The sequence below is a fragment of the Aegilops tauschii genome, chromosome 5, assembly GCF_002575655.3.
Source record: "Aegilops tauschii subsp. strangulata cultivar AL8/78 chromosome 5, Aet v6.0, whole genome shotgun sequence".
Lineage (NCBI taxonomy): Eukaryota > Viridiplantae > Streptophyta > Magnoliopsida > Poales > Poaceae > Aegilops > Aegilops tauschii.
In genome coordinates, this window is record NC_053039.3 from 292,098,854 (window position 1) to 292,107,842 (window position 8,989).

The 8,989-nt window shown below is 42.8% G+C and overlaps 1 long non-coding RNA gene across 1 annotated transcript; it reads left to right on the forward strand.

Annotated features, from left to right (window-relative positions):
* The first annotated feature begins 1,868 nt into the window (after positions 1 to 1,868).
* LOC109776644 (uncharacterized) lies at positions 1,869 to 4,824 on the forward strand. The gene is made up of 3 exons (XR_002236125.4): positions 1,869 to 2,484; positions 3,203 to 3,257; positions 4,528 to 4,824. It is a non-coding gene; the product is annotated as an uncharacterized lncRNA (long non-coding RNA).
* Positions 4,825 to 8,989: the final 4,165 nt, after the last annotated feature.

Here is an 8,989-nt window from a genome sequence, read left to right on the forward strand (position 1 = left end):
TCAATTTTAGTGGAACTGCACAAAATTGGATGGCCATTGTTGTTCCGCCTCACTGTCCTCTGCCACGTGGTTCTTCCTTCCTCGAGCTTGATTACTAAGAAGAAACAGACCACAGTGAGGATTTGTCGAACTTCATAGGTGCCTCACCCAAACTTGATGCCAAATGGATGATGCATCACCACGATGACCTATCGATGCTCATGGTTGCGCCTCATGGTTGCGTCGGCTGGTGAAGCTGATCGATTTTCAATGAAAAACAACATGCTTTCCATCAATGCTCTTTGCTTGTTACACACAAAGATGATATCCTTTGTCAGTTCACCTTGGTTGCGTTGGAGACGCAGTCGTCTTTCACGTTGGTGCAATTTTATCACACAATTGGCTATGAACCAAATGTTTCCTCGAAGAAGGATCGACGTTGGTACTAAGAGCATACGTTTTGTATTGATTTCTAAGCCTTCTCACAACTTTGTCTCCAGCTCCCCTGTAATTTTATTTGTCCAGCTATTAACTTTGATTTAAAAAATGCTGTGGACTAAAAACCCGGTTGGACGTAGTAGCCCTCCATTTTTATTTACTCCGCATATTAGATTTGACTGAAGTAAAACTTTGTAATACTCTCAAACCTTTCCGATAATTGAAATTAAAATTCTTTATTTGTACACACTCTCACACATTTCCGATAATTTGGCGCATGTGTGGTTGTTCACTTAAGGGAGGGTAGTGTACCACACGTGAAGGACAGGAAGTGCGACCAGGACGCATGGGCGTGGATCGTTAGTTCATCGGAAGTAGTACTAGTTTTCTTCACTCTACATTAAATAAAGAGTTTCGTTTCGTACTTACACAATTTAAAACGATTGTTATGGAGAGAATAAGAAAACCACTCCACTATATATTAGTCGTATACACGAGAGTACTATATGGACGTAGCTTCATTGACTTAGTGCACCTGCCTTTGGATTTATGACAGGTGGGCCCAAAATGTGGCTGGCTCACCTGTCATACAGCCAAAAGCAGGCGCAGTGAAGGCACCGGAGCTCAGTCCGTACTACAGTAGTATATATATAAGCGGGAGCCTCATCGCTTGTTCGCTAGGGTTTGCACTCTCCACACGCTCGCCGCACTACATATATGTTACACGCTGGAGGCTCAGCGTTCATTTGCTAGGGTTTGCTATATTCACAGTCTCTCACCCTCTCTTCACCAGTCTAAACAAGACTGTGTTGGCCTCATGTCTCTCTCTCCCCCTCACAGCTGGTGAAGGAGGCGTCCGTATCCCGTCGCACCGGGAAGGGGAGGAGGTGCAGCGTTCACTCTATCGCCTTCGGCGAGGGAGGTAATCCACTGCCGGCTGCGCTGTTCTCTTTCACCCAGGGCCTGTGCGGGAGGGCTACCGACCCCTTCTTCCTCACTGCCGTACGTAGTGTGGGCAGATCCGGCCTCCCGCCGCACGCCTTGCCACATCTCGACGACCCTAAGGTATAAGTTTCTTTGAAACCGTCGTTGCTCTAGCTGCATGTGGATCTTTTTTGATCTGTAGTCGAATCTAGGTCTTGGTTCAAAGAGGAAAGAAGGGTGCGGTGGGCTGGAGCAAGAATCTAGGACGTGGTTCAATGAGGAAAGGAGGGGCGGAAAGTAGTATAGACTGGCTATCCAGCCGCTTTGTAGGTCGAAAAGGGAAAAAGGGGTAACCCAGTACACACATCTGTAAGGCACTACAAAAAACATGTTAATCCATGACGGATTCGCCATGACAATTTCAAAAACTATCATGGACAGCCTGGTGCAGCCCCGCAAGCCCGCTGAAGCCCGCCTAACCGACCACCATATAAAGTGCTAACCCTAACGCCCTCCCCCTCGGTCCCTCCTCTTTCCCTCATCCACACAGCCCCCTCCCGATTCCCCACCGCCGCCACCCACCACCCCTTCCCATGGCTCCTCCGACAGCTCACCGCCGGCCCTCCCCCTCCCCTTCTCTCACATCACAGCTCCGGCAGCTGTCAGATCCACTGCATCCCCCACCCATCCACTCCTCTCGCGACCCAACTCTCTGTCTCATGCGACCCTCACGCCGCGACCAACACCATCGATTCCGGCGATGTCCACCAGCTCGCAGCACACCGACGAGCTAGTCTCCGACCCCTTCGTCCTCTGGTCCGGCTGGATCCGCCACTTCTGGTCTCCGGCGCTCGCCCACGACACCTCGCCTATGGCTAGGGTTTCGGCTGCGGCGTCACGTCCATCACCGGCTCGTCTCCGGCGGCTCCTCCCCGTCGGACACCGCGCCCTCTCCACCCCTGGGTGGTGCCCCCTAGCTAGGTGCGTTCGTGTGTGTTGGTCTGTATGGCGTTGACCCCGACCTCCTTTGTCGCGTCTTCGGCGCAGCCGTGCATCCCGTGCATCATGTGATGGCCTCCTCTGCCGCGCGACGGTGGTAGCCAACCTGAACTGCGGCCGCTGCATCGCCTACGATCTTCTTCAGTGAGCACTTGTACCTCTGCTCTCTCCGCTACAACATCTCCTGCTTATCTTATTTCGTGTGTTGTTCATGAGTATTGGTGGAACTGATAACAATCATGTGTACTGTTAGAATTTGTATTCTCAAAATTTATTTGCAACATTCGCTTGTGACTGATCACTTTTGATTCCTGATAGCATAGCTAAGGTTAACCAGATAGATATCACATGAATTCTGTAAGTTTGTACTTTGCATGATTGAGCACATGACATCCAGGGCAGGTGATGCCTAGGTATTTCATTTTAGTTGGCACATTTCAAGGACGAGTAATATGGTGTCTAATATATTTGTTTTAGTCTTACCAATGCAAAGATGGAAAATATGTTCTTTTTACAATATCCAAAGGATGGTCGGTGTTGCACAACTTCAGGTTTCTAATGCTAGTTCATTCATTCCAAGTAGTAAATAGATACTTGTTACTTTATGCATGAGAAACCTCAGGTACATCATGAGGAAAGGGAAAGTAATGTGCAGCTACCCATTGTAAATTGTTCCTTCTTAGTTCAGTTAGTATGCAATTGAATCAATTCTTTAAGAATTCAGTTAGTAAATTTAGACTTTTGGGAAGGCATAGTTCTTTAAGAATTTGGTTCAGTTGAGACAACATTTGCATTGCAGTAATAATGAAATGAGACCGCATATCCAATTGTCACACTAATATCTTTGCTTTGCACATTATAGTCAGTGCATCTCCCACCTGATCGACGCCGACGCCACGGTCCTCGAGCAGAACAGGGTGAGCTTGATACCCTTCCATTCTTGATGTGAATTATTCAGGCTGTAGACTTTCAGTTGTTCAAGGTGTGGACTGTTGTGTGGTTCCAGTACAATTATAACTGTACAGATATTTTTGTGTGCATGAAATCTGCATTGTACAATGTCCCTGATATTATGCATTTTATTGATACTCTACTAGAGTTGCTATCTCTTGTTGTTCATGGGTTATGATTCTGCTTCTACAGATTTTGAATTTTTCATGTAATAACAAGTATACCGCTTAGTACTCCACAAATAAACTATTAGTGTGGGAGATCTCTTAGTGAAGCTGTATCATATTCTTTGTTAATATTTTGCATGCCATTCGAAGTTCACTTGGCAAGCAAGTATTGTTTAGTACTGTATATGTTGGCACTTTGAGATGAACTTGCAGCATAAGCATCAAGTTAGATGAAAAATCCTCTGGTGCCGATATTGATTTAAACATTGAGTTAATATAGTCCACAACATAACATATTTTGATTTGAACTTATCCTATGCTTATGCCTAGTTTGTGTTAATTATCTTGAAGTTAGTCTGTCACTTCTTTACTGACATTCTTGTTTGTTAAGGAATGGTGTGGTACAGTGTCTATGCTGGCTGAATTTTCTTTACATAATTTTCAGTTGGTCGCTTGTACAGAAACTTTGATCCAGAAAAACCAAAACCAAGTACTTGTACAGGCACGCACAGCTTCCTCTCACAAAAAAACTAACTGCCTGTCTCTCTCACTTTTGTTCACATTTCTTTTTAGAGTGCAGAAATGTTTGATCCAGATAAACTAAATACCTGTACAGGCGCACAACTTTCTCTCACAACAAAAAAAACCAAGTACTTGTCTGTATCATGTTTGTTTGCTTTCTTCTTTGAGAAATCTCATGTTTGTTTGCTAGGCCATAAAATAAAGAGCTTTTAGCCTGGTTAGCCCCATGCACTTACTGTTTGTTTGGTCCAGAACCAATGGCTGAACCAACTGCTGCTACTAATACACTTTTAGTTCTGTGATGTGTGTTTGTTACTCATCACTTGTAAGCTAACTTGATTATACTTTCATTCGACACACTTTTCTTTGGACTAATTTTGCTTGTTTTCACGTGTGTTACCCACATTTACGTGGTACCTTAGAATAGTAGTGGTGTGTCCACGGATGATTGATTGGAAAATCAACTAATATTATTACTCTTTGGATTCATTTGGGAGCTTACTTTTATAACTTATTATAATTTTGATTGTGTTCTGATTCTACACAGGTTTGGCAGTTAATCCGTGTTACTAGAGATTGAAGATTTTTAGCAGGATTTCTTGGGTCCGGATAGCTGCCTACAATCGTTGGTGTTGGAGATAAAAATCAGCTAGTAGTGCATTTTCTTTCAAGTCATGTAACTCACTCTTAAAAAAATACTTATAGGGCTTTCTAGATATGCTCGTGATGTTTTGATATTAAGCTTTGCTTTTTCAAATCAGATTAGATGGTTGGAAATCGGTATTTTCATGTAAACAATTGCTATTTTTTTAAGGAATATATAATTTGGTTGTCCTATTGTAAATTGTCTTGTATTGAGAAAACAGGCTGTACAAAAAAGGCCTAATGGGTTGGACTAAAAAAACAGGACATGACAAAGATAAACAGCTAATCGGTTGGACTGTACACCAAAATTATTGGGCCAAATCCTTAATTGGGCTGGTTACAACATGGGCCATGTTCGTATCCACATCAGATCCACGTAGACGCCTTGTCAGGTCCATGTTGCATCCACGTCATGCAAATCGGTGACAGTTTGTTCCGTCACGGCCTAGTTTGGGCTTGGCGGGCCTGGGGCAGATCCATGACGGCCAAGATCCGTCATGGAAGGTACAATGTCAAATTATGACGCGATATACATGACGGATTTCAAATCCGTCAAGGATTTGGACGCATGACGGATTTTGGCTGATTTGTGACGGACAAGGACTGTCATGTATTAACAAGTTTCTTGTAGTGAGGAACCGATCTCTTTGTTGAAAAGAGAAAGAAACTGGGGGGTCGGGTAGTTTGTGCAGGACTAGATTTGCTGCCCTCACATAGGAAGAAGGTTCAAAGAGAACAAATATGGGACCAGCGCATATATGCTGCTTGGCTACATACTCTGCATCACCCATTTATACGTGTGGACGCACATGGTGCTGGCATGTCCCATACAACTATTTTGCTGTTGTTAATCTAAGAATGCCGCCGGAAAATTGAAGCAATGCCACTGTTAAAAGTAAATTACATTTTTTAACGAATGTTGTTTCAAGAGAATGTCTCTGTTAATATGAATCAATGCAACCGTTTTAGAAATGCTACTGTCCTACTTTGTTTTCCATCCAAGATAAGTTAGATGCTTCTTTCTGTCACCGTTTGTTTCATCCTCCTTTATCGGCAAGTAATTGTTTCCTTTTTTGCCTATGTTAAAACAGGGCTATCGATTCAACTTGTTGCTATTGTGACATTTTGCTTCGCTACTCGAAACACTTATGTTTTAAGAGTATTTTGTGCAGTTCAACTTGAATGTCACACCGGTGACTTTGCTTAATTTTGGTGGAACTGCACAAAAGGAGATCGAGATTCATATTTTACCTTTGTCGGTCTCATGAAAGGTCAGTACAGGCCTTCATCCACATGATTGTGCAGTGTGCTTTGAGATGTTGTGCTACTTGTATTGGTACTGTTTTAAATAAATGTTGAATTGAAGCTATTGTATTGCTGTCTTTTCCCATTAAGTAGTGAACAAAAATGGGACCAACCCAGACATGATGCTTGTTGCTTTGTTACAACAAACTCTGCATCACCCCCTTTATAAGTAGATGGAAGCACATACTGTTGTTGCGCCCACTCTCCCCTGGAACTGTTTATGCTTTTCGTTAATCTAATGCCGCTGGTAAAATTAAGCAATGCCACTCTCAGAATTAATTAACTACTGAATCTTAGTTCAAAACTGCAACACTAGTTAGGAATGGTACTATCCTGCTTTGTAGTTCTTTCTACATGTTTAACCAAGGTATTGTTAAGATAATGTCTCTTTTAAAATGAATCAGTTGCATTGTTTTAGGAATGGTACTTTTCTGCTTTGTCGTTCTTTATACATGTTGAAACAAGGCATTGTTAAGATAATGTCTCAGTCAATATGAATGAATCACACTCATGGAGAATTGCTACTCTCCTGCTTTGTTTCCCATTAAGATAAAGTAGATCAGCAGATGCTTTTCTTCTGGGTGTACAAGTCATCAACCGTTATTTCTCAGTAATTGTTTCCCTTATACCTATTGTTGCTTACAGGGATATCAAAATTAAAGCTCGGTTTTATTCCAACTTCGATTTTAGTTGAACTGCACAAAAGGAGCCAATGTGTCCAAGGCAAACTGCTGCATTACTGGGTCCAGTTGGTCGTTCCACTTTGCAGAAAGAAGCAGTCAATGTTTGCGCTACATTACAGAAGGAATGACCGAGAAGCTTTACAGAGTATTATTAGACACCGGTGACATGACTAGTTTGCAGAGACCATTGGCAATTTAACAACACGTGGAGTGCCCCGGGCAAAAAGTGAAACAAGTACAAGAAGCGACGACAGGACTCCACGATCATAGGCATTACATATTTTGAATGGGAAAAGCTTGTCAAAGTTTAATCATTGATGTTAGCAAGAAGACGTTAGTTTAATATATTGGAATTGGAAAACCTTGTCAAAATTTGCTCATTGATGTTAGCCAGAAGACACGCATCTGATATTTTTGAGTGGGACGCCCTTGCTGTGAGCAGCGTCGAGTGTTTTTTCCTATTCCTGTGTTCAGTTTAGAAGTAAATAGTTACTCTGCTGAGATATTCTTGTGTTAAGTGTTTGTTCTGAATATTGTCTATGTAATGCCAGGCCTTGTGTTTGATTGCAAAGTTGAGCTTGGAATGTTGTGGCATGCAGCATCACGAGCTGTTCACCGTGCCTCCTAAGAATAATGCTTCGTATTGTTTTGCATGTCGATCTAATGCCAGTGATTTGCTTGTTAAGAAGATCATCCTCTTCTGTTGTTTCTGTGCTTAAGAAGTTCATCGTCTGATGTTTCATTCATAGCCTATACGACAAGTCGGGTAGGTTAGACGTGAAACCATATGATCTTCCGACCAACTCATGATATTAGGCCGTGATTGGATCGTCGTTTTCCAACCAAACCCGCTTGTAAAACTGATGCTTGTAAATTAAAGCAGATGGTCTCGGGCGAAGGCGCTTGGTTGGTCGATTTCGACTAGTAAAAGATCGGAAGTACTTCACACACGATAAAAACGCTGAACGACACTCGGACAATTGCTAATCCAGCCGTTAGCTGTTGTTTCAGCCTTGCCCAAGGATGGCATGATACGCACGTCGTGCATGTATCGTCTGGTAATGCCGTCCATATAGCAGTGCTCGTAAAATATACATTGGTCTCTCAAATTACACGTGTAACCCGCCGGTTTTACTTACAGACCTCGGGCCCTCGGTTTCATTACGCCTGTATTTTACGGGTTGTTTCCGATGACGAGTAAATTACACTTGTATGTTAATACAGGTTTGAAATAAACCAGAGCTCCCAAGCGCGGCCTTACCGTTTCATGCCGTCTCAGTTTCTCGAAGATGCTCATAGGTGTCCGATGATCCTGGCTTCCTGAATGAGCAGCGGGCGCTGTATCAGACCATCCGTAGGGCCCGCGAGGCCCTCTCCGTTGTCCTTCGAGTTGTTGCCCTCGCCGTGGCGCCGAGCATTGTTAACATCGTCAACGAACATGAGGATTCAGGAGATGACTTTATTTTGACTGGATGACACTAGGGACCCACTAGGGCCATAGCCGTACGTACGCAAGTGCCTCCTTATTATGTACAACTATATTTTTTTTGCTTTCTCCTGGTTTCCTGACATCACGGTCCCACACCATTGTCAACCTATGCAATCAATATAAACGAGAGAATTGCACAATGTGCGGCCGACAGCTGGGACCAAGCAGCTCGAGCAGTATTTGTGTTTTTGAGGCGTGAGCACTGCAGAGTTTTTCTTGGCGATGATTTCGTTGTTGTTCAGAGGAGAGCAGGGTATTAACTGGGCGGGCTATGGCCCGTCTAGCCCAGGCCAGATATTCAGCCCAGATACTAATTTTTTCAAGATGAAAATGGCTAGCCCAGCTGTACGTCTTTTTGAGGAATACCCAGGCAAGGTCAACTTGTTATTCTCCGCCCCGCTGGGCTGCAAATCTTTCCTAGGAGGGATGCATTAGGCTTAACAGGAAAATGGGCTTTAAAAATAATAAATGGGATGTAATTATAAAAACTGGGCAGTAACTATAAAAAATGCACCAAACACGAAATTAGTTTATAAAATATTATTTATAGATTTTGAAAATCTTAAATTTTCATTGTTGGGCGCGCAATATTTCATTGGATTTTTACGTAGTACAAATTTATATTTAATCTGACTAGAAATTTCGGGATAAAAATATTTCGGATGCCATCAAAATGTGGGAAATTTTATTGAATTCTATCTTCAATGGTTGGTTGAAATTATTAATCGTTGTCCTAGCTAGAAAATGAGCTGTACTTTTAACAAACTGTAAATGGGCTGTTGTAAATTCCATTAGAATTCAAAAATGGGTTGTACATTCTTACAAAACCCAAATGGGCTATATGTTCTCTGCCACACACTTGTGGGCCTACTAAGTGACGCGCCCCC